Source organism: Anabrus simplex, chromosome 3, assembly GCF_040414725.1.
Source record: "Anabrus simplex isolate iqAnaSimp1 chromosome 3, ASM4041472v1, whole genome shotgun sequence".
NCBI lineage: Eukaryota > Metazoa > Arthropoda > Insecta > Orthoptera > Tettigoniidae > Anabrus > Anabrus simplex.
In genome coordinates this window covers 513,467,898-513,494,137 of record NC_090267.1, presented here as the reverse complement: position 1 = coordinate 513,494,137, position 26,240 = coordinate 513,467,898, and the positions used below count along the sequence as shown (strand labels likewise).

At 41.0% G+C, this 26,240-nt stretch overlaps 1 protein-coding gene across 2 annotated transcripts in view; it reads right to left on the bottom strand.

Moving 5' to 3' along the window:
* LOC136867495 (uncharacterized) overlaps positions 1 to 25,842 on the bottom strand; it is a 743,927-nt gene extending 718,085 nt beyond the window's left edge. For both annotated transcript variants that reach the window (XM_068227105.1, XM_068227106.1), the window contains exon 1: positions 25,806 to 25,842. The gene's annotated coding sequence lies outside the window, so the exon portion shown is untranslated. The remainder of the gene's footprint in view (positions 1 to 25,805) is intronic.
* Between the last annotated feature and the right edge of the window lie 398 nt (positions 25,843 to 26,240).

Here is a 26,240-nt window from a genome sequence, read left to right as displayed (position 1 = left end):
TACTCTGCACATGTCATGAGGGTTACTAAGAACTAACAGTTCCTCCAGCGTCATAAGATGCACAGTTGCTGTCGTATCAGTATATAGTTGCATACGAAAACAACAGTCAAATTGTTGAGGCGCTTTGTATCTAGGGATTACCTGAAAATATGTATGCTATATAAAATGTGTGACACAATGTTACCTAGCAACCGTGCCGGTTGTGATGTGAAATGAGAAGTATTGATATATGGCCATGACTGAGACGCACATTATCAAACAGTGGTGGTGGTGGTGTTGATTATTGTTTTAGGAGGAAGTACAACCATCCTCTATTAAAACTAATCAGAGGGAAAAAATGGAAAGCGGTCCGACACTTGGAAAAGTGGAAGTGTCGACCAAAGAAAAACAAGAGCCACGAAAGGCGTGAAAATGAAAGAGTCCTAAAGCCTCGAGTGCTCTAATACCGTCGAGGTTTGAAAAAGAGCAAGAGTTGGCGAAGAGAGGTCTGATACTATAAATGAAAGTGAGGAAAGTGAGACCCCTTTTAGTCGCCTCTTACGACCTGTAGGGGATACCTTATATGTTATTCTAGCGTCCCCACCCGCAGGGGGTTCTTGTCAAAGAGGGATGTTTGAGTACAAATAGTCGATATGATTTTGCAGGCTCTGATGTGAAGTATTGATGCATGGCCATGACTGAGAGACATTTAGAGACCTCATCTCATCCTACTGTGGAGAAGTGATTATTTCATTCATAGGTCTTGGGGCAAATGCCGGAATCGTACCTAATTTAAGACCACCGCCACTTCCTTCGCTTGCAATCTTCCCTTCCCCCACAAGGCCCCTGTTCGGCATAGCAGGTGAGGCCCCACTAGACGAGGTACTGGTCTTCCTTCCCAGTTGTAAGACCAAATGCCTCACGCTCCAGGACACTGCCCTTGAGGCGGTGGAGGTGAGGCTGGCGAGAAACCCTGCACGGTAAACTGATTAAATGTTAACAAAAAGCGAATCTCCGAGCTCGTATCGTAAACCTGAAATACACTTTTCTTTCTGAGAGTCCATTTTAATCCTTTTTGGATACACTTGTAAGTCCTTCTTGAAAGTAGCACTGTAAAAAGTTAACTTTAAAACATGTACGTTTCTCGTCGAGGTGCCGTTAAATGTGGCGATAACTCGCTTAACGCAAGTAGTGGAGCCGGTGGTTTCTTCGTCTTACCGCTTTGACGTGTCACAGACTAACAAATAATTCGTGATCTTCAGAGTTGGAAGCGAACAACTAAATCATTCAGACGGCTGGTTACCCCCAGTACAGTTACTTCTATTCTCCTAATTTATATGTCTTATTTTTGACATCGGATAACGGACCCTTCCAGCGTTCATCAGCCTCTACCATTCCCCTTGCATCCCACACGAGTGCAATATTCCAGGAAAACTACTTAGCCCTCTCAAGGTCAATCAATAGTGTGAACACGGGGAAAGGAGTACATATGCAGCATGACATGTAGCTCTGCATTCGCAGAGAAAACATGATATTATAGTTCGAATGGAAAAGGGACAAGTTGTTGTTTTAATAGGAGTGAACTCCGCAACCTACACGGAGAAGTATAGAACCATGGATACTTTTTATTTCTATTCTTTCAAGTGGCGAAGTTAGTGCGCATGGCCATCTCTTACACTTAACCACACTTCCAATACAGATGTTTGTGGCTTAGCCGACGGGAGAGCGATGGTTGTTCCCCTCTTACTAGCCTTTCACTCCACCCACACGGGAGATAAAGAGTTCCGATAAATCGAAATAAAAAGGTAGCAAAAAACAATATGGCATCTGATCCAAAACACAACATTCCTATGTCATGTCACAAGGTAGCCCCACCTACCAAGATCTACGTCCAACAATATGGCATCTGTTCCAAAACACAACATTCCCATGTCATGTCACAAGGTAGCCCCACCTACCAAGATCTACGTCCAACAACATGGCATCTGTTCCAAAACACAACATTCCCATGTCATGTCACAAGGTAGCCCCACCTACCAAGATCTACGTCTAACAAAATGGCATCTGTTCCAAAACACAACATTCCCATGTAGTGTCACAAGGTAGCCCCACCTACCAAGATCTACGTCTAACAAAATGGCATCTGTTCCAAAACACAACATTCCCATGTCATGTCACAAGGTAGCCCCACCTACCAAGATATACGACCACGTCCAACAATATAGCATCTGTTCCAAAACACAACATTCCCATGTCATGTCACAAGGTAGCCCCACCTACCAAGATCTACGTCTAACAAAATGGCATCTGTTCCAAAACACAACATTCCCATGTAGTGTCACAAGGTAGCCCCACCTACCAAGATCTATGTCTAACAAAATGGCATCTGTTCCAAAACACAACATTCCCATGTCATGTCACAAGATAGCCCCACCTACCAAGATCTACGGCCACGTCCAACAATATGGCATCTGTTCCAAAACACAACATTCCCATGTCATGTCACAAGGTAGCCCCACCTACCAAGATATACGACCACGTCCAACAATATAGCATCTGTTCCAAAACACAACATTCCCATGTCATGTCACAAGGTAGCCCCACCTACCAAGATCTACGTCTAACAAAATGGTCGCTGGTTTCACACAACATCTTTTGGCCATAAGCAGGGCACGACAAACCTCAGGCGCCAGGACGCCATGGCGCCTAAAATTCTTTCTTTAAAGCCTTCTTTTTCGAGCTGCATATAATCTCCCCCTTTATGTATTTAATTCGCGGTTTGCTGTCGCTGAATTGTGGGTGCGGCGGTACAATGCGTCCACGATATCCCCTGACTGTCGTAAGAGGCGATTAAAAGGTGATCCAGGGTCTCTGCACTTGGGATCGTGCCTTGCTCTCACTAACGCTAATCTCCCCAGTTTATGATCTCTTATCCGACCTCCATTGGACCACCATTCTCCTCTATAAAGAAAGCAATCGCGAATCATTTTAACGGGAAAACATGAATTAAAATTCAGAACACTGAGGAAGGAAGAGTTATTGGACATAAAATCAGGCCCCATGGACTAACAGCAGGCCCTATTTCTCATAATACGTATCTTGCGAATATCTATGACCAGGCCATGACAAATGTTTTTAAATCTAGAAGCCAGCACTCAGACCTAGGAGCCAGGTAACATTTCTACTACTCATTGGCGTCTAGCCTTCTGAAAAATAAAACATGGTAAATATAGCAATGAGTATTGTGATTTTATAGTTTTATACACTACAACAGATTACCACAAAATGTAAAGACAGCAGGACACTGAAATAAATAAAACATGCCACTCCGTGTTAAAATTCATGAAACTACCCAACTGCTGCATACTTATATTTTCAGATATTGTTCTAAGAAACCTGTAAATAGCAAAGTGAATACGATCGTCAAGAACACCAAATTGTACAATTCTTTTGTATGCATTCCTCTGACGTGTTAAAGGATTGAAAACTAACAGCTTAAACATTATTTATATGCTCGTACCTATCTAAAAATATGATGCAAGGAACAACATATATTTTACAAGACATTGCGCCATTTGTGTCAATGCACATTCCTACAGTAGAAGCTTCGTAGGCTGTCAACATAAATTCCACGAGAGTACGTTCTATTTTACTTTACAACAACATCTCTATTCAAATTTGTATTTTTATCAATCAATCAATCAATCAATCAATCAATCAATCAATCAATCAATCAATCAATCAATCAATCAATCAATCAATCAATCAATCAATCAATAAATCAATCAATCAATCAATCAATCAATCAATCAATCAATCACTAGGGCTACTGATCTGCATTTAGGGCAGTTGCCCAGGTGGCAGATTCCCTATCTGTTGTTTTCCTAGCCTTTTCTTAAATGATCGCAAAGAAATTGGAAAATTATTGAACATTTCCCTTGGTAAGTTATTCCAGTCCCTAACTCCCCTTCCTATAAACGACTATTTGCCCCAATTTGTCCTCTTGAATTCCAACCTTATCTTCATATTGTGATCTTTCCTACTTTTAAAGACACCACTCAAACTTATTCGTCTACTGATGTCCTCCCACGCCATGTCTCCACTGACAGCTCGTAACATACCACTTAGTCGAGCAGGTCGTCTCCTTTCTTCCAAGTCTTCCCAGCCCAAACTTTGCAACATTTTTGTAACGCTACTCTTTTGTCAGAAATCACCCAGAACAAATCGAGCCGCTTTTCTTTGGATTTTTTCCAGTTCTTGAATCAAGTAATCCTGGTGAGGGTCCCATACACTGGAACCATACTCTAGTTGGGGTCTCACCAGAGACAAATATGCTCTCTCCTTTACATCCTTACTACAACCACTAAATACTCTCATAACCATGTGCAGAGATCTATACTCTTTATTAACAGTCATATTTATGTGATTACCCCAATGAAGGTCTTTTCTTATATTAACACCTAGGTACTTACAATGATCCCCAAAAGGAACTTTCACCCCATCAACGCAGCAATTAAAACTGAGAGGACTCATCCTATTTGTGAAACTCACAACCTGATATATATATATATATATATATATAAGAAAATATTAAGGTCCAATAGTACTACCTTGAGGAATTCCCCTCTTAAATATTACAGGGTCAGATAAAGCTTCGCCCACTCTAATTCTCTGAGTTCTATTTTCTAGAAGTATAGCAACCCATTCAGTCACTTTTTTGTTACTTGAAAACACGCTCCTATGTTTAGATGCCGGAGCGCCGGAACAGTGTTCTTTATTCCTGTAATGCTCAGACCAAGCGGGCGATCTTACGCTCAAGAGAACCGAGTGATATGAACATGATTTTCAGAAATACTGAGGAATCTTCGCCATGAACCCATAGCTTTTACTTAGTACAGATCTTGTGCAGAATTTCTATAATATTAAAAAGTATTTTTTTAAATTTTGTTAATTTTATCATTCATTTCATTAAACTTTTAATTATTTATTTAACCCATTTACCTCCAGGGTTGGTTTTTCCTCCGGATACCACCTCTATCGCCTCAAGGGTAGTGTTCTGGAGCGTGAGATATTTGGTCGGAGTTGAATTGGGGAGGAGGACCAGTACTTCGATCTGCTATGCTGAACAGGGGCCTTGTGGGCGATGGGAAGATTGGAACGGATAGACAAGGAAGAGGGGAGAAAGCGGCCGTGGCCTTAAATTAGGTACCATCCCGCCATGTGCCTGAGGAAGAAGTGAGAAACCGTGGAAAACCACTTCGAGGATGGCTGAGGAGGGAATTGAACTTACCTCTACACAATTGACCTCCCGAGTCTGAGAGGCCCCCGTTCCAGTCCTCTTAGGTACCACTTTTCAAATTTCGTGGCAGAGTTGGAAGTCGGACCCAAGCTTCAGGGGATGGCAGCTAATCGCACCAACCACTACACCACAGAGGTGGACTATTATTAATATAACTTCCATAAATATGTGTTTCGAGTCATCCAGTTTCCCCACGGGGGCGGATATGAAGGAAGATGAATCTTCATAGCGAGTTTTCGTCACGACACCTCATCAGAGGAGATAATGAGTTGAAATGAATGATGTGGTTATGACAGTAGGATGGGAAGGAGTGAAACCCGCTGCTGGCACATATCCTATGTTTATTGAGTATGACCAAGGAGTCTGCTCAAGCTTAACGTCTCCATCCGACGGACGAACCACCATCGACACCGTCTTATGCCCTCACTCCATGCAGACAAGGGGGAGAGGTTTCAAACTGAATTCAGGCTTTTGGCACACGATCTAGTGTTTAGAAATGCTATACTACCGCCTCGCCGACCCTGTCGGCTAACATTCTGGTCAATCTATTGTATATTGATATAAATAAAATTATATTTGCGGCTGTCCACTTGAAATGTTTGCGTCATAGCTCATTTCTAGTTTCGGATCAGGGATAAAAATGTCGAAAATAGGTTTTGTTTGTTTGTATCGACATCAAGGGATATCGGTTTAACGGAATTTCTCTATTTTCAAACAATCAGTCACTACTGATCTGCATTTAGGGCAGTCGCCCAGGTGGCAGATTCCCTACCTGTTGTTTTCCTAGCCTTTTCTTAAATGATGGCAAAGAAATTGAAACATTATTGAACATCTCCCTTAAGTTAATCCAATCCCTAACTCCCCTTCCTATAAACGAATATTTGCCCCAATTTGTCGTCTTGAATTCCAACTTTATCTTCATATTGTGATCTTTCCTACTTTTAAAGACACCACTCAAATTTATTCGTCTACTGATGTCCTCCCACGCCATCTCTTCACTGACAGCTCGGAACATACCACTTAATCGAGCAGCTCGTCTCCTTTCTTCCAAGTCTTCCCAACCCAAACTTTGCAACATTTTTGTAACGCTACTCTTTTGTCGGAAATCGCCCAGAACAAATCGAGCTGCTTTTCTTTGGATTTTTTTTTCCAGTTCTTGAATCAAGTAATCCTGGTGAGGGTCCCATACACTGGAACGATACTCTAGTTTGGGTCTTACCAGAGACTTACACACCCTCTCCTTTACATCCTTACTACAATCCCTAAATACCCTCATAACCATGTGCAGAGATCTATACCCTTTATTGACAATCAAATTGATTTGATTACCCCAATGAAGATCTTTCCTTATATTAACACCTAAGTACTCACAATGATCCCCAAAAGAGACCTTCACCCCACCAACGCAGTAATTAAAACTGTGAGGACTTTTCCTATTTGTGAAACTCACAACCTGACTTTTAACCCCGTTTATCATCATACCATTGCCCACCGTCCATCTCACACTATCGAGGTCACCCTGCAGCCGCTCACAAACTTGTAACTTATTTATTACTCTGTACAGAATAACATCATCTGCAAACAGCCTTATCTCTGATTCCACTTCTTTATAGATATCATTGATATATATAAGAAAATATAAAGGTCCAATAATACTGCCTTCAGTAATTCCCCTCTTAATTATTACAGGGTCAGATAAAGCTTCGCCTACTCTAATTCTCTGAGTTCTATTTTCTAGAAATATAGCCACCCATTCAGTCACTCTTTTGTCAAGTCCAATAGCACTCATTTTTGCCAGTAGTCTTCCATGATCTACCCTATCAAATGCCTTACATAGGTCAATCGCAATGCAGTCATTTGGCCTCCTGAATCCAGGATATCTGCTATATCTTGCTGAAATCCTACAAGCTGAGCTTCAGTGGAATAACCTTTCCTAAACCAAAACTGCCTTCTGTTAAACCAGTCATTAATTTCGCAAAGATGTCTTATATACTCAGATAGAATGCTTTCCCAAAGCTTACATGCAACGTATGTCAAACTGACTGCCCTGTAATTGTCAGCTTTATGTCTATCACCCTATCGCAACACACTGTTCAATTAATGACATCATTAAAAGCGTCTTTCTGTCCTGGGGCTGAGTGGCGTTAGGGCAGATCTCTCCTGTGGGATGCCACTTTAGCACCATCTTATTTGCCTTACACTTGCAACGCTGCTGATTGTGCCGAGAACGGGCCGTGTTCAATAAAAGGATGAAATACAGGGCAGTGTCGTGTATTCGCAGTTGAAACGATGGGGACGTCGTGTCAAGACAAACCATTATCTGGAATTAGTGGAGACCCTTCTTCAACGGAGTTCATGAAGCAGCTGCTGCCAGCGTTATGAGCTCGTTACCGGGTAACGCTGCACTGGACGAAGTTTTGTATCTTTCGAGGCTGCAGCGAAGCACCAAGGACAAGAACAGAAAAACATGTTTGAGTTATAAGTCTATAAATATTAATTAGGTGTTGTTCTCCCATGCAATAAGTACATTTCTCGAAACTTGCTTCAGATATATCCAGAGTTTTAAGTAGGACAAAAGAAGATATGCCAAAGTTTCGTTATGTTAACTGAGACAAAGTGAGGATTAATTTTATTTATTATATAACAAATAAAGTGAAGATGCGATAGTACATAGCATACTGATCGCTTATGAAAACAATGCTGACATTTTTATAATAAATTTAGATCGAAAGGTCATGACGTGTTTTTATTATACAAAATAGCTTAGTTCTCATAAACGTGGTCACCGATAATCGTGACTAAATCGAGAAGTATGTCCCTACAAATTTTTATCAGTTCTGTCTCTTTCGATCGTACATTTTACATGCACATCTGTATGAGAGGAATTTCCAAACATGTATATCTTGTAAATCTTACTGTGCGAACAATAATAATGGAGACATAAGTTCATCACGTGTAACTATTGTTCAATGCTCACTGTAACGTACTAGTTGTTGACGGTTTTGGTGGTTGTCGTGATTGTTCTAATAAAGTGCACAACCGATACGACATCAGCCCCTATTGAGCAAGAAGATGTCGAAGTAAGAAGGAAAAGCATCAATCTCACCAAGCAGGAGGGAACAATGTATCATAATAAGAAACCACTTTTACCTTTGCAAAAATCAAATGCTCATCCATCCATCAACGGCTGCTAGTTTCAGATGGGCAACCAGCCATAAGATATGGTCTGCACGGTTACTAGGTAACATTGTCTGACAATCCATCCATAGCTTACGTCACGGCCTGCACGGTTGCTAGGTAACATTGTCTGACAATCCACCCATAGCTTACGTCACAGCCTGCACGGTTGCTAGGTAACATTGTCTGACAATCCACCCATAGCTTACGTCACGGCCTGCACGGTTGCTAGGTAACATTGTCTGACAATCCACCCATAGCTTACGTCACAGCCTGCACGGTTGCTAGGTAACATTCTCTGACAATCCATCCATAGCTTACGTCACAGCCTGCACGGTTGCTAGGTATCATTGTCTGACAATCCATCCATAGCTTACGTCACAGCCTGCACGGTTGCTAGGTAACATTGTCTGACAATCCACCCATAGCTTACGTCACGGCCTGCACGGTTGCTAGGTAACATTGTCTGACAATCCACCCATAGCTTACGTCACAGCCTGCACGGTTACTAGGTAACATTGTCTGACAATCCATCCATAGCTTACATCACAGCCTGTACGGTTGCTAGGTAACATTGTCTGACAATCCATCCATAGCTTACGTTACAGCCTGCACGGTTGCTAGGTAACATTGTCTGACAATCCACCCATAGCTTACGTCACAGCCTACATGGTTGCTAGGTAACATTGGATGACAATCCACCCATAGCTTACGTAACAGCCTGCACGGTTACTAGGTAACATTGTCTGACAATCCATCCATAGCTTACATCACAGTCTGCACGGTTGCTAGGTAACATTGTCTGACAATCCATCCATAGTTTACGTCACAGCCTGCACGGTTGCTATGGTTACACTTCCGTCACACATTTTGTAGCGTTGAACCCATAATTCTACGGTGAGAAAAATATTTTTTTTTCTCCAATATTTATTTGGTATTAAGAAAGTACTTTTATGTTTGAAGGAAGCCATGTTGCGCTCCTAAGAGCCCCGATGTCGCGTGGGAAGGTTCTCACTCACGGCAAGCTCGTGAATTGCCGGGACACCTCGGTGGAACTCGAGTGCCCGACAATTCTTTAAATTCATGGAATTCTATACAACGAGGGATTTTGGCAATATAGTAAATGAAGAAATAAATAAGCAAAATTATTCGTACACCCTCCGTGAAGACAGAGACACCAGGGAAAAACTTAAATGCAGTTAAGCCTAAGTACATGTTAGCGTGAGATCAGCGAACCAGCTACACGTGCCAAGGTCAGGGGAGGAAGAAAACGCGCGAAACGCACGGGCAGAAATAATTTATTTCCCCGGTTATGAGTGTAGAAAAATTATAAAATTAACGTCTAACATAAGTGCAAGTCTGTCCGGAGTTCTGGGACAAGTCTCATCAAAATCCGTCTATTAGACGCAAATTTGGCAGATTACACAATCAAGCCTCATAGAGGGGATAGCGTCCCTTCTGAGATTATAAAAGAAACCCCCCACCGTAGATTTTTCAGTGTCGATCTGGAACTTGAAGCCGCGGGAGCTTGTGCCCGTCGTCATTAGAATTTCGCGCCAGATTGACCGACAAATAATTTAATACATGTCCGTGGCTAAGGTCCATATACTTGGTTAAGAAGAGAAAGCGATTGGAAAGTTCTGAACGTATGCCGACAAACTAGGAAAGTGTAGGCTGGTTGAAATATACACAGCAAGTTTTATTTATATAATCTCATGTACGCTTGAAAGTGAAGAGGTTTTTTTGGGGGGAAGCTATTCAGAGTAGTTCTGCTCCCTTATCTGCTGAACACCTGCTTTTATTGAAGCAACGGAGAGAAACCACGCTGGGAACGCATCAGACAGTTGTAGTCGACTGCAGAGCGAGGGAAGTTCGTGGTGCAAATTACAGAGAAAGTGCCTGATTTATATGGTAATTTTAATATCGTGTGTGTGAAGGGTAGTGTTTGTATGAGTGAGATTTTGGAAATGAAAATGTTATCTGTGAAAATGAGCGGCTAAGCCCGAGGTCAGCTGGTGATGATGTAACCAGAATGCTGGGAATGTCACCATTGTGAAGGTCTGTCTATTTTATATTATGTTGTAGTTAGTTATTGTTCTGTCCCAACAAATTTTCCAGATGATTGTCGGGTTGATATTCGTAATTATCAGGCGAAAAGTGTTGTAATTTTTGGTCAGCGTGTGAAATTTTCAGTGTGTAAAGTTCATGTCAAGAACGGTAAAATGCGACGCTTAAAAGTTGGTGTTAAATGTTCGATGAGATATCATCCAAAGCGTGGATTTTTGGAACGTTATAAGTGTAAATTAGTCGTGGCGAATATCTTAATCTCAGATGTCAGTTGAATTCAGAAATGTTGGTCGATAATAATAATAATAATAATAATAATAATAATAATAATAATAATAATGTCTACCGCGGGATAAGGAAATTTTGCTATGTTAAAGTGCATTTAACCAGTATATGTTTACAAGGATCGCAGGCATATTTAGATGATTTCGGTGAAATTTGTTAGAGTCACAGTCATTAATGGGAAGGAAATTTTGAGACATCGTGTATATCAATGATACGAAAAGTCGCTGGGTGCTCTTGGACTCTCGAGGTTCGAAAGTCGTAATAATAGTAAAGTAAGAGATGTGTTTAATAATGGTTGTCGTTTTCACCAGGGGATCGAAGTATGAAAAAGGGTCTTGAAGGAAAAGGGATTGAGAGCGACGGATTTATATGTATGTGGAGGAGAGAGATGGATGAAGTGATACCGCTGGAATAAAGCGAGGAGAAGGAGTTTGAGACAAGCTATATTTTTAAAGAGGAAGTATTTAGGAAACAGGCTGTGTTGAGGCAGGCTGTATTGTTTTCTGCAATCAATCCGAATTTGAGACGACTATGGTGTGGAGCATCGTAAATTTATAGAAAGATTCCAAGTGAAAACGACTTTAGTAAATGTTAAAGTCTTGGTAGTAAACATCCAGTAATTCTTGTTACGTAAAGCCCGTATGGATAATAAGATAATGAGCGACCTCAAGGATCAAAGAGCACTTTGGACCCGTGGTTGGGTTGTACTGAATTTGTTCACTGGAGAGGTCATTGATAAAATAGTTGGAATTGATGATAGGCGATTTGAGAATTTCGAATGCGGTAGTGATGATTATTATTTTGAAGGCATCCACTATAATTGTAAACGTGTGTTGGGAATTTTCATTTGCTTCCCTAACACTTCAGTGCACAGGCTGAGATTGTGTTCGAGGTGGAGAATCGTTCGTCACGTATATTTATTTTTGAGCTCACGTATTGTAATGGTAGAGACTTACTGTATTTTTTTTCGACTTGCATTCACTTGATAATAAGAGACGTGGTTCCGATCGTGTGGTATTTGTCTGACCAGATTTTGTATTAAATGTCGGAGGTGTTTGAAATTGCTAGTTCGCCTGATATGTTAAGGGAGGCGTAGTACGACCCACTTTGACGCCCGACGATAGATTTAGGACGTCACATGTTATTCTTGGAGTCACTGTTGATGAGACGTCCTAGGTCACGCCCGACGATAGAATTTGGAAGGCATCATGTACATAATGATTAGTGTTAGGGTGTACAGATTTCAAGTGAGCCCGACGATAGGTCTGGGATGGTAGCTGTACACACTCAAGTCTCAGTTTAGATGTTTCTTTCGTTTTTTTGTCGAAGCGGCCTGGATGAAGGTAGCAGTTACAGTACGATATGATTTTGTGAAGAGGGTCAATGCGTAGCTCTCCATTGAGATAACGGGACAGCTGTTGACGCGTGAGGGTTGTCCAAGTGTTGGATATCGACCTGATGGAGATTTAATATTTTTACTGTGATTCTCCGTGCGTGTTAAGCTTTAATGACTTCGAGATGTTGATTTATTTTTACGGACTTCATTGTTTTCTCGTTTTGACGTCCGTTCTCGTTTGATAGTGTGCATATTGACACTCAGTGTATTAGTGTGAGACTTGAGTTGCGAATGCGGTTTCGATTCGTCAGCCAGTATTTTATTTTATTTTCAATCTTGTCGTACTTTCATTTTATTCATAGTTAAAGTAAGTAAGTAATCACTTTACAAGTAGTGTGTTGGGACAGACAGTAAATAGAGAGATCTGTACTGGTAGCATTGTTTTTCAAGGGAAAGAATTCCTTAAAGTTGTAGTAAATTTTAGCGTGGACTGGTAATTTTATTAAGCATAAAAAACCCATTTCTAACCTAAAAATCGGTTCGATAATAATATTTTTCAAGTGACTTTCCACTTTTTAATTATCTTCAGTGTTTGGCATTTCTTCTAAATGCATGATTAGTAATTGTTTCCTGCATTTCGCAGTTTTGTTCCTTTAGAACGACATAACGTAAGATCCTCTCGGATCCTGTTGTTGTTGGTTCCTTCCGAACAGCTGTTTGGGGTGATGCACATTTAGCATCGGGATTACCTTATCACTTAAGGGTGTCATGAATGACAAATACATGGTGGGATTTTATGTCAATTGTGAATGATGCTGTTAACTTGTAGTGAACACCATGCTTTCCCATAATATTTCGCAACCTATCCAAAGGAACTGATAGTCAGTTTGGTTCGATTAAGGGTCCATTCGGCGGGTGTTCCGTATCCGTTAAGGGTATTCGACTGGTGGATAACCTTAATTGAGAGAAAATCAGGCGTTCTACTTGTTGAAAGTCAGATTTTCCACGGAGCGTGTGGATTAACTCTCAGTTCTCGTTTGGAATAATAGGTGCCCGGTTTTCAGGTCTTCCCTTTTTCAGTTTTTCAGTTTCGCTGTCCACTAACATATTAGCTTCTCCGAAGCAACTCTTCGACATTGTAAGAAACAAAGTGACGGTATGTAATGTGACTGTGTTTGGAACATTCAAAAATCAATAATTTATATTTTTTTTATTTTTTTTCATTTTGCAAGAATGCATATTAAATTAATGATGTTATCGTGCTCTTTCAATTTAATAAAAGTTAGTAAGCACATTTTTGCTCCTCATTTCAAGTAGTTAGGCTCTCTTCTGAACCGATCGTGACCGAATTTATTCCCGCAACGACCCAGGATTTAAGAGTTCTAAATTGTTCTGCTGTAGCAGCCGTGGCCGACCAACGATGGAATGGTAAGTTCAAGGGTTCAGCGTCACGTTACACAAACTTTTGGATGACCCACAGTCATAAGACATATTTATGTCAAAATGGGGGGGCGGGGTAAAGGAAGTTCGACTGTCGTAATCTCACGTAGTCAGAAGGAAACAAAGTTATCACCTAAGCCCCTATCAACAACAACCTTACAATGTCTGACTTGAGGTCATGGCCAGCTAGAACCAATAAGGAGCTAACTTATTAGAGCGACGGATCTAGTAGGCCGTGTTTGTCTTCTCCGATAAATGATATCAGTAGACGTTGTACATAGAATTGCTTTTATATGGCAGAGTTGACTTCTTTCAGAACAGGTAGAAATTGAGAATTCTCAAAAACACTCTTTGATTGATGACCAACACCTTATAAGGCATGTTTTTAGCAGGATTTGAAAACAAGTTAGCTTATAGCTCAACTCGTTACATAATCAACAGGTCGCACATCGCATTAGTTGTATGTAACGTGCCAGCACAGGCCTTGTAGCGTGACGAAATGTAATAACATTTAAAATACAGTGCCGCTAGAGTCCTCAGAAGTTAACACAGCTACAATTGTTATCTGGATCATGTACAGTAGAGTCTCACTGAATCGCTGGTACATAAAAAGTGCGGATAAACAGCTGGAAACCCTCACTATAACACAGAAAGAAATAGTAAACTCGTGCCGTCGTATTCCTCGAGGTGGGGCAGCTATTTTCAGGCACACCTCCCAAAGGGCCATCGTTTACCAAGTGACCACTGCTCAGCCGAAATACCTGCAGATTATTCGTGCAGTCCGTACGACGGGTCCTCTCGACTATTATCTTGGCTTCCTGGACCGCGGCCGCCATAGCCCCTCAGTTATAATCACGTAAGCTGAGTTGACCTCTACCTGGCCCTTGGATAAGGTAAAAAAAATGCATGGCCTGCCTGGGAATCGAACCCGGGCCTGCGGGGAAGACGCGGGGCCGGCTACTAGCCCTTGTGCCAACGTTAATTCCGTAGTAGTACTGGTGAATCGAACCCGCTATCCGTTACAATGCGGAGGTGGAAAGAGAAAGAAATGTCAAATCGTTTTACATTGACAAAATACAGAATATCTCATAAAGCCGCGACTATAATAGCCGTTAACTTACACACTTGAAACTATTCTTTGGTATGTTTAATGAAATGAACAGGAAAAAGTAAGCCAACTGGACATTACACTACGCTTGATAAAATATTAAAGCATGCAGTATATACCAGCCAACAGTAATCGATCAACAGAAGAAATAAATAGATGAACCACATGCAGACTTCATCAAAATCGCTTCCAATTTCAAGAGTGTCACACTCATCGGATTGCTAGTGCTTGTAGGGGTGTCATTGCAAAATTATTTCAACGGTGTTGTTTTCATTTCTATTTGGAAATGTTATATGTAAAGGTGTGGAATTATTATTAGCCTTGCGGGGCTCTCTTCAACTTCTATGGGATCATCTTTACAGCCAGCAATAATGTCTTTGTCCAAATATCATAAGTATTCTACATCTATAACGCAGAGTGTTTAGAGATATATACTGTGGGTGATCCTGTGGCAAATATAAATAAATAAATACAGAAAATCGCTAATGTTCTTGAAATAATACTTATTTCGCTGATGCACCCGGCCATTACTTTGCCCTCGGCATGTCCATACGTACAGTATTGCCAGTCGTTGACGGCATCAAGTTCATCATTGTCAGGGCATCAATACGTCCATTGATAATACTTGTTACAGCGGGTGGTCGAGAATTACTGTTTAAGACCGTGCCGTGGCTCCAACGAACAGGAACTTCAATCAACATGTTATCGTTTTCTCATTGTCACTTTCATGTCATCGCACCTACATGAATTTGTTTGCATATTATAAATTCATCAGAATAGAGCACTGAACCCATCATCAGAAATACGTCTGACCACATGATGAGCGAGTTAGCCGTGCTGTTAGCGTCGCCCAGCTCTGAGCTTGCATTCGGGAGATAGTGGGTTCGAATCACTCTGTCGGCAGAACAGAAAATGGTTTTCCGTAGCTTCCCATTTTAACACCAACAAAGTGCTGGGGATGTACCTTAATGAAGGCCATAGCCGCTGTGTTTCCACTCCTAGGCATTTCCCATCCCATCGTCGCCATATGACCAATCTGTGTCGGAGCGACATAAAGCAGAACAGAGCGTGCAATCAACAGCACGTAACTGCTTTATTCTAATGAAGGAGACAGCTGACATTTTTGGAGACTGTGGGCCAAAGAGTTTAAGTATAAAATGTAAAACAGTATTTCAGTATGGCACATGGCATCCGAAGAGACACTGCGTGCCAGTGAAGATGGGGCCCGACTTATGACGAATTCTTACGTTCAAGACGGCACACATATCTAGTCCCCGAGCCAGATGAATTAATCAAGTGAAACTGACACATGCTGCCTAGCAGGCTATAAAGAAAATAATACTGTAATTCGATAATAATGATTCGATAAATCGGAAGTGCGCCTCTTTTCTGGTGTTTGCGTCATATACCGGGACATAGAGAAAGAGGAGGACGAACTATTGCTTCAGCAGGATTTAGATACGATTACAAAATGGGCGCGTGAAAATGCAATGAAAATCTGCAGCGGAAAAAGCAAGAAATTGTGTTCCAGTAAAAAAGAAGGCAAGGAAGAGAGAGTGGGGTGAGGGTGGGGGAAGTGTTGTTGAAGTTGATAGTGGTGGTGATTATTGTTTTAAGAGGAAGTAAATCTGGGCAAGCATCCACTATACAACACTAATCAGAGAGAAAAAATGGAAGAGATGCGATGCTTCGAAAAATGAAGATGTCGGCTAAAGAAAGGCACTAAGGGCGTGAAAATGAAAGACTCCCTGGGCCTCGAGTCGGGGTCGGAAAAGAACAAGAGTTGATCAAGGGAGGTCGAATAGGATGGATAAAAGTGGAAGCAATGTCAAGACTTAGCCAAAGACCCCGCGGTCACCAACCCACGCTCCCGAGTTCAGAGCCCCTAGGGACCTTTTAGTCGCCTCTTACGATAGGCAGGAGGTAGCGTGGGTGTTATTCTATCTCCCCCACCCGCAGTGGAAGGTTGAAGTTGATAGTGACTTACATGTTATTATTAGAAAAGACTTAAACTGGTCAGAGGAAGTGGAAAATGTAGTTAAGACATCCTCGAGATCGTTACATTTTATTATGTGGAATCTCATGAAAGCTAGTTGTGGTGCCAAAAGTACAGCTTACAAATATTCGCTAAGAAGCCGGTTCTCGAATATAGATCTGCGTGCTGGGACCCGTACAGGGTAAGTTTAATAAATTCGCTAGGAAAAGTTCAAATAATAACGACGCGTTTCGTAAACGGGAAGAGGACGAATATCATCAAGTCTTGATACTAAAAGAACTAGAACTCGGCTGTGTGGTCTTTATAAGAGCTACACGGGAGTATTAACAGCAATAGGTTACAACCTCCCTCATACTTATCGAGAAATGATCGCAAGCATAACATTGGGGCAAGAAACCAGCATACGGACGTGGGCAAGTTTTCCTTCGTAAACAGAACCATAAGGGATTGGAATAAATTACCTGCAGCAGATTCCCTTTCAGTATCAAAACGTTTAAGAAGATCATTACTGCTAGAGTAAAGTGAAAAGTAAAATTTGTAAATAACTGACACTGAATTTGTGATTTTCTGCTTGATTTAGAATGTTAAACTAGTGGTATTTCTTGTGATATTTTCTTTCAGTGGAATTGCTTGTTGTACTCTTGTTGTTGTTGTTTTCCTTGTTGAATGATTATGTTTTAACCATTGCCACCTGAATATTTCCCAATTGCGATGTATTTGTTATTAAATAATAATAATAATAATAATAATAATAATAATAATAATAATAATAGTTTTATGTCACAGTAACTACTTTTATGATTTTCAAAGACGCCGAGGTCCCTCAATTTGTTTGGCAGGAGTTGCCTTCAGTGGTGATAAATCTGCTGACACAAGACTGGCGTATTTGAGCACTTTCAGATACCACGAGGCTGCACTGGTCTACTAAGCCACTAAGCCCAGTCCTTTTGTTTTCTCTTGTGTTCATTGTTAAATGTAATGAGTGTTTAGTTGAAACGTAAATCACTACGACGTAGATTTACCATGTACTTACAGTATCAGGAAAATGTAGAACATCGAGAATCTGCACAGTGAAAGCAAGACTTCTCTTCCAGTAATTGTTCATGCGTTCAGAATAACTTACAAATGAATTCTTTCGCGTCTGTAGAAATATTTTTTAAACCAATGGAATGACTTGAATATCTGAAAAGAGAAACATTCAGAAATTTTTAAAAAAATTCTCCCGGACACCGCTCACATGGCGTTGTCGGGGATTTTAAGGTAAACCCCACCAATAGCCCCATTTTTACTAAAGAATATTAAGGGAATATTAAAGGAAATTGTAATAATTTATCAAAACAATAACTTCACTAAATGTGAAGCACGTGGACAGAAACAGCCAGCGTTCTACTCCATGGGTAGACTTGACAGGTCGACCTTTCATTTAGAACTACACTACGAAATTCCACTGTAATTATGCTTATAATTTAGTTGAATAGTTCACACAGCTCGCCACTCCAACAGCGATGTATACAAGGGTTACGAGTTTCAACAACGGGGTGCTACAACCCAAGTGTTTCAATGATCGCGTTCCGCACCAATTCTGCCATTAGTGAAATACTTCGTGCGAAGCCGCCATTCCGATCTCTGAAAACCAGCTCTCTGCCGTCTGTCCAGAGGGGTGCTTCGCGGTGTCTATTTGATGAGTACAAGTTTATGAATCGTGCCAGCTATGCGCTGGGGGTCCATCATGAATTAGCGTAAGCAATTTAGCGTCGTCGGTTTTCGGTCGTAACGAGGCAACCAGTGTACGCCATATAAATTGAAGAACGACGCCGTTTAGCTGAACGGAAAGGCGTTGTTGATGTTGGACGTCTATAGAGAGAGGCTATAAGCAGAAGAGTGGCGAATAGTTCAAACAGCAAAATATTAATTAAAATTCTGAACACTGCGGAATCTGAGGGGGGAAGAGAAAATTATTTATTTCTTCTTCTTCTTCCTTCGTTATGCCCATTCATAGAGCGCGTTTGAACTTGTTAGTTGGTTTGATGGTTTGTGCCTTCTTATCCTCCCAAAATCTCTTCATGAATGCACTGTGTTGCATCTTGCGTCCTGTCGACCACTTCCTACCAGTTGTCTTTTCCCAACGGGTGAGAGTGCGGAAGAACTGGCTCTTCGGCTTACAACCGAAGTTCTAACCACGGACTCCTAATTAATTGTAAATGATAAGTTAGCCGGAAGACACCAAGAGGCACCTCTCGATCTTAACCTTGTGAGCATACCAGTATGATCACCCCCTGCATGTATCTTCAACTTGCAACATTGGCATGATGGATAACACGTTATCACAGCAACTACCCCAGGCTCTGGACACACCTAGTCCGGTTTCTCCCGATCATCGGATTCTGGGGGATCGGGAGCATCATGCAGAGAAGAGTCGGAGCTTCTCAAAATCTCTTCGTCCCAAGAATTTTTTATTTATTTATTTATTTATTTATTTATTTATTTATTTATTTATTTATTTATTTATTTATTTATTTATTTATTTATCGGAACTATTTGTCTCCCCTGTGAGTGAACTGAAAGGATGTGTTCCCTATCTGTACCCGTGCGTATCGTAAGAGGCTACTAAGAGGGGAATAAACAAAGAATCTGTACTCGCTGTCTCGTTTTCTAAGTTCCAAAATATATCCATGATTCTATGTTTTATCGGTCGGCCCCGCGCTGTAGCGATAGCGAGCCTGCCTCTTACCCGAAGGCCCCGCGTTCGATTCCCGCCTAGGTCAGGGATTTTTAACTAACCTGCGGGCTGATTCTAGTCCACTCAGCCTACGTGAGATGGCGGCCCCGGTCTAGGAAGCCAAGAATAACAGCCGAGAGGTTTCGTCGTGCTGACCACACGACACCTCATCATCTGCAGGACTCCGGGCTCAGCAGCTGTCGCTTGGCAGGCCAAGGTCCTTCGGGGCTGTTCTGCCATGGGGTTTGGTTTGGTTTTTATGTTTTTCTGTGTAGCAGAGATGTACATATTGTTATTTTCCTAGGGGCTGCCTAAATAAAACGGTAAAGGCGTGTTCGGTTCACCTGAATGACGTGAGCCCCGTTCATGAGTTCAAGAAAATGTTCACATTATTTCACTGGCATCTCGGCCAGTAGGGTTTGTGGGGACACGTCCCCACTTCCCCTCCCTCCTTGTGCAAAGAGGGGAACCAAGGGATAGTGTCGGTTTGAATAAACTCACCATCTCGTGTTTGATATTACTGTATTACAAATCAATTAAACATTAACTGTATTCTATGCATTGTTTATTTGAGTTATGGCACGGCTTTTAGTGTCGGGAGTATCAGAGGACGAGTTTGGCTCGTCTGGTAGACGCCCATGTACGATCCGCGCGTCTGGACGTGGTATCATGATGATAATGACGTAGGAAGAGGGTGAAACCCGGTGCCGGCACGTAGGCTACTCCTGTCGAATAACACCAAGGACGGACGACTCACCATCAACAGCGTCATGTGCCCTCACTCCACATGAGTACTGTTTGGCATGTAATCCAGGCTTTTGGCACGCAGTCTGGTGATTGGAAATTGTATACTCCGACCTCTACTACCCTGTGACGCCTTAACCCTCATGGCCACGAGGCGGGCTTCCGGTACAGAATTCTACAAAGAGATATTGGCTTGGGAGAATAAAGCGTAGGTCCAATCAAACCGTGAGTGAACTACTGGTTGATAATGCCCCAATTTACGTTAGAAACACGCGAGGCACGAATGCTTCAGGTTTTTCTTTCGTGCAGATATAATTAATTATTCATCCAGCTACAACATGAAGAGAAGTATAGGTGTACCATAAACTTTGATAATGTTTTTGGAAAAAAATCTACGGAGGGTAAAAATGGTAAGTAAATAATAATAATTTCGTGTGGATATTTCTAGCCGAGTGCAGCCCTTGTAAGGCAGACCCTCCGATGAAGGTGGGCGGCATCTGCCATGTGTAGGTAACTGCGTGTTAATGTGGTGGAGGATAGTGTTATGTGTGGTGTGTGAGTTGCAGGGATGTTGGGGACAGCACAAACACCCAGCCCCAGGGCCGTTGGAATTAATCAATGAAGGTGAAAATCCCCGACCCTGTCGGGAATCGAACCCAGAACCCTCTGAACCGAAGGCCAGTAAACTGACCATTCAGCCAACGAGTCGGACAAAATGGTAAGTGTATTGTTATTATTAGAATCAGCAGTTTTATTCGCCGTAATATGACAATCAGAAAGGAAATTTATTACTCTAATGATCTTACATGTAGGAGTACTACTGAATGTTAGTTGCATATTAGTATAAGAGGACCCTCGCTGATATTGGAATTAGATTACTAGAATATTGATTGTCGGTCACTGTTATTCCCAAAGGTGAAATATACCTTTAACTGTCTTCCCCGGACGAACAACGTTTCGAAAGGCCAGCCTGGGACAAAATGCCCATCATAGTTACACAGAAAAAGAATCCAAGTCGTTAATAATAATAATAATAATAATAATAATAATAATAATAATAATAATAATAATAATACCAAGCGAGTTTGCCCTGCTGTCAGGGTGCGCAACTGCGGGCTTGCATTCGGGAGATACTGGGTTTGAACCCCGCTGTCGGAAGCCCGTGGTTTCCCATTTTCATACCAGGCAAATGCTGGGGCTGTAACTTGATTAAGTCCACGGCCACTTTTTTCCCACTCCTAGCCCTTTCCCATCCCATCGTCGCCATAAGACTTATCTGTGTCGCTGCAACGTAAAAGCAATTTTTAAAAAAATGGATTTGACGGAGATTGCGAATAATTTGAAGTGACCCCTTCATCACTAATATTTACACATCTAGGAGGATGCTATTAGGAACTTCGAGATTTACGAGATGTTTCAGACAAAATTTAGCTGTTGTTCCTTTGGCGCGGATTAACAGTCGAACAATTTTAACGCTAGAAATTCTGCACGTGTCTTTGAAATATTCTTTTGTTGGCTCGTAGATGGCCCTCTCTTCTTCGTCTATTTCTACTCACCTATACTTTCAGTGACTCGTCACTGGCATTGCTATTTTGTTAATTTGGCTCTACATTTATTTGTTAAAACAGTAAAACAATTTATCACAGACACTAACTTTTGAGTTGTGTGGACACAACTTCATTGTTAATGATTTTAGATAGCACGATTATTATCGAGTTATAATTCTTGTTACTGCTTGTACTTCTACGAACAACACTAGATTTGTAATCTGTTATTGTTGTGTTCCATGGAATCTTGTTCTGAATAATATATGTAGAGGGCATTACAAGTACACTACGTTCGCACTAAAGCCCTTATGAAGACAGGTGATGCAACAAAGTACTGATTACTCTACTGAATGACAAAATGCACTATAATTATTTTATGCGTATGCCAACACTACGTTCTAAGTGATAACAAAATCCCCTGAAAAGTTGATAGAGTTTTATTAATTTAATTCAATAACATATTAAGGAGCTCCGTCTATATTTGTGTGTGCTAGTCTCCTGGACCACGTAATGGATGATGTTGCAAATTTAGCTTTACATTTTAGCAATCGTGGAGAAAAGTTAAGGTGTATGAGAAAGGAAGTATCAAAACTGTGCGGACTTAAATGAAACAAATCAAGGAAAAAGTATACATTTGAACGTCTTCTTTATACACGCTGTCTAAACCCTCAACCAAGCATTTTTGAGCATAGCAAGTTCTAGAAAATCATCTGCGACATGTACAATAAACCTACGTATGTTACAGCGTGCAGTAAAAAAAACTTCAAAATTTGAAACAAAATCCTTTTCTTTTATCACTTCGATAGACTTATTAAGACTAGCAAATCATTTAAGAGTTTTCAGACCGCAGGAATTATTTAAGTATGACAGGGGGAGAAAGGAGTAAGCTAAGTGCAGAGGTGCATACAGTCCATCAGAAGAAAAACGAGTGGACGGTTCCTCAAAGGTACACAATTCTCAGAGACATTTGAACATATTGATGTAATATGTTTTTGTTGGTATCCAGACGATTTATATCTACAGGAGAGGTGAATCATACTTTGATAATAATTAAAATGAAGTCCGATAAAAGAATGGAAAGACAAGTTGTATCTGAGTTGAGAGAAGATCAGTTTGGCCTCAGAAGAGATGTAGGAACGCTTGAAACAATCCTGACTTTACGTCTGATTTTAGAGGATCGAATTAAGAACGACAAGCCCACGTACATGGCGTTCGTAGATCTTGGAAGGTCATTTGATAATGTTGATGGGACCATCTGAAGGGGATCGGGATCAGATACCGAGAAGGGTTATCTACAATCAGTCTGCAGCGATGAGAATCAAGCACCATTCCACAAAGGAGTGAGACAAGATTGCAGTTTGCCCCCTCCTTTTCAGTGTTTACATACAACAGGCGATAAAGGGAATCAAAGAGGAATTTGGAAAAGCAATCACAATCCAAATCAAAACTCTGAAATTTGCCGATGATATTGTTATTTTATCTGAATCTGCAGAAGATCTGGAGAAATTGCTGAATGATACGGACAGATGCCTTTGCTGGCGGGACCTAGTGTTTACAGTGCACTACGTCTTCTGGTATGGGCTAGAGCAATCTTGTTACTTTCATTAATCTGTCTCAGCTTTATCCTTGGCTTTGACAAAATGAAAGTGACTGAGGTATGAGTGATGCTAGTAATGCCATTCCTTCTGCAGCCAGTCCCTGCTATGAATGGTGTGAAAATATTGCTCATAGGGTAGGTTGTTGCATGCATTTCAGTGGGCTTGGCAGACTGATATGTAATAGCAACTTCTGGCTCGGTGAGGAAAGCAACGGGAAACTACCTCACTCCTCATTTCCCTAGTACGCCTCTTCAGTGATGCCTAGGCCATCTATGACAGCTGATGGCGGAGCTGTTGAGGATCCAACCAGCCTTCGGGCTGAGGACTAAACATACATACGATACGGACAGAGTATTGAGGAAGGAGTACAAGATGGAAATAAATAAGTCAAAAACAAAGGTAATGGAGTGCAGTTGAACGAATCAGGTGATGCAGGAACTTCTCGATTAAGTCTTAAAGGAAGTCGGTGAATATTGTTACTTGGGTAGTAAAATAACTAACGATGGCAGAAGTAAGGCCATAAAATGCAGTCTAGGACAAGCAAGGAAAAGAAATGTGTTCACTTCGAACACTGACATAGGAATTAGAAAGATATTTTAAAGACGAGCGTGGCATTGTAACATGGACATGAGTGGCTCAGAGAGTAGAAGCTTTTGAAATGTGGTATTACAGATGAATGCTGAAGGTGAGATGGGTACATCGAATCACAAATGAAGAGATACTGAATCGAAATGGTGAGAGCAGATCGATTTGCCTAAATTTGATGAGTAGGTGAGACAGAATGATAGGACATATCTTAAGACACCCACGACTTGTTCAGTTAGTTGTTGAGGTTAGTGAAGGCGGTAAGAACCGTAGATGATGGCAAAGCAGATGTAGGATGCAGTAGAAATGAAAAGGTTAGCACAGGATAGGGTGCCATGGAGTGCTGCATCAAGCTAGTCTATGGACCGATGACCCATAGAACAAGGTCTGATAAAAGATTAAACGCGAGGAATATACAATATCATGCGTTCATTTTCATACATGAGGAGGAAAACATCGTGTACGAGGAAATCTTATACCACCTATTACCAAAAACTCAACATTTTTAGCGTGTGAAACCGACCGCTAGTAATTTTACTGCTCTCTCAAATGAAACATATCTCGCAGTTTCACGCTGACCAATTTCAGTAATAGACAAAACGTCGACACAAAGTGTAAGGATCTAATTTTTAAAATACGAGCATAGAGAGCAAGGCGACAATCTCTTACAGATGTAACTTGCGCCTACAACACCAGCTATTTACCACATGTTGTGGTGAAAATGATCAAGGCGTGTTTTTGAAAATATCGTCTCAAAAAATTTTAACATAGAATGTAATCTCTTCTCGCAAAATAACAGATGATCGAATAAAATAATAACTTTAAAAAACACGTTCTAGGTTAGTGTCACCATTGGTGATATATTGTCAATCAGTCCTTTTCATAAAGCGTTCAGCGCCAACTAAATTTGGGAGTGCCTAAAGGTATTTTCCTCAAGGATAGACATTGGCAATACATCGTCAAAAAGCTTGCTCCATCTGATGATAAACTATTATTAAATCCAAATATCTGGTTTTAGGCGTCACAGGGAACAGGGACTTTACTATTAGACTCGAGACTGTCCTTAGTACACCATATTCTTGTCTATTAGAGTAACAACTAAAATATTATATCGTCCTTTAAGAATGGAGACCATGTACGTAACAAAAACATATACCAAGTCCTCTAGTTGAAAGTGGAAAACAAAATATTGTGCCCGTTACAATGAATTCAAATTAATAAAAATCATATTGATTAGCACAAAAGCCATTTTGTACTTTGTTTTGGTTTTCATAATGTTGTTACAAGGTATCTGTGGACAAGACAGGAGACACGAGACCGTGATGTTGGTTTGTTCATTTAAAGCAATTCAGACTGTCTAGCCTAAACGAAATAATTAAAAAATCGGAAAAATTTCAAATATTTACTGACCTTCATGAGAGACTGTACGAATTCAGTCTACCATATGCTATTTTTTCCAGAAAGAGGATTCTTCAAGCTAACATGATAAAGTATTGCGAAATCCAAAAAATCGAGACTCTCCCAGAAATACAAACAGCGAGAGCTTACCCTTTTCAGCGTCAGGTAGAAACCTGAGAGATGATGATGAAGGCATTGAGATAGGACGTCTAAAACACCGGCTATTTACCATATGTCGAGAAAGTAAGCATCAATTAGGATCTGTGTAACCAAAGGCATTTATGTTGACAATTAGGCTACAGTGAGAATGTATTGTAGAATGAGTTCTTACTTCAAGGTAGTTATAAGTGTTAGACAAGGCTATAATCATTCACCATCGTAGTTCATAGTTTACTTGGATCATTTTCTTAACGGCATAAAGCAACAGGGAGATATTCAGTTAGGTGAAAATGTAGTAAGCAGAAGGTGGTGACATCAGTGCATTTTCTTCTGATTAGAGTGCAAGTTAGAGAGGGTTGTTAACCTACCTTACTGACAGCTGTAGCGGATGTCACAGACGCAGAGAGTCGGACTGCTGGCCCGCGTCGTTACGCTCCGTGTTTTATATGCACTAGCACGTGGTTCGCAGTGTGCCCGGCGTCGGCGCAGCCTCGGGGAGGCAGATCAACAAGTCCGCTGCGTCTGTGCCCAACTTTAACGAGAGATTGGTTCTAGCCATCAAAGACATGGCAATTATGTAATCGTTGTAGCGTTCACAGGAGTCCAGTACGCCACTCAAAGCTGGGCTATTTACACATCTCCTGCACTACAAAGTACTTAGAAAGTTATATTCTGAAGATTCTGAAGATTGCAGATTATTATTATTATTAATAATAATAATAATAATAATAATAATAATAATTTATGTCTCGTAGAACTAGAAAAGGCTTATGGCAGAATACCGTATTCGCCGTACTGACGGA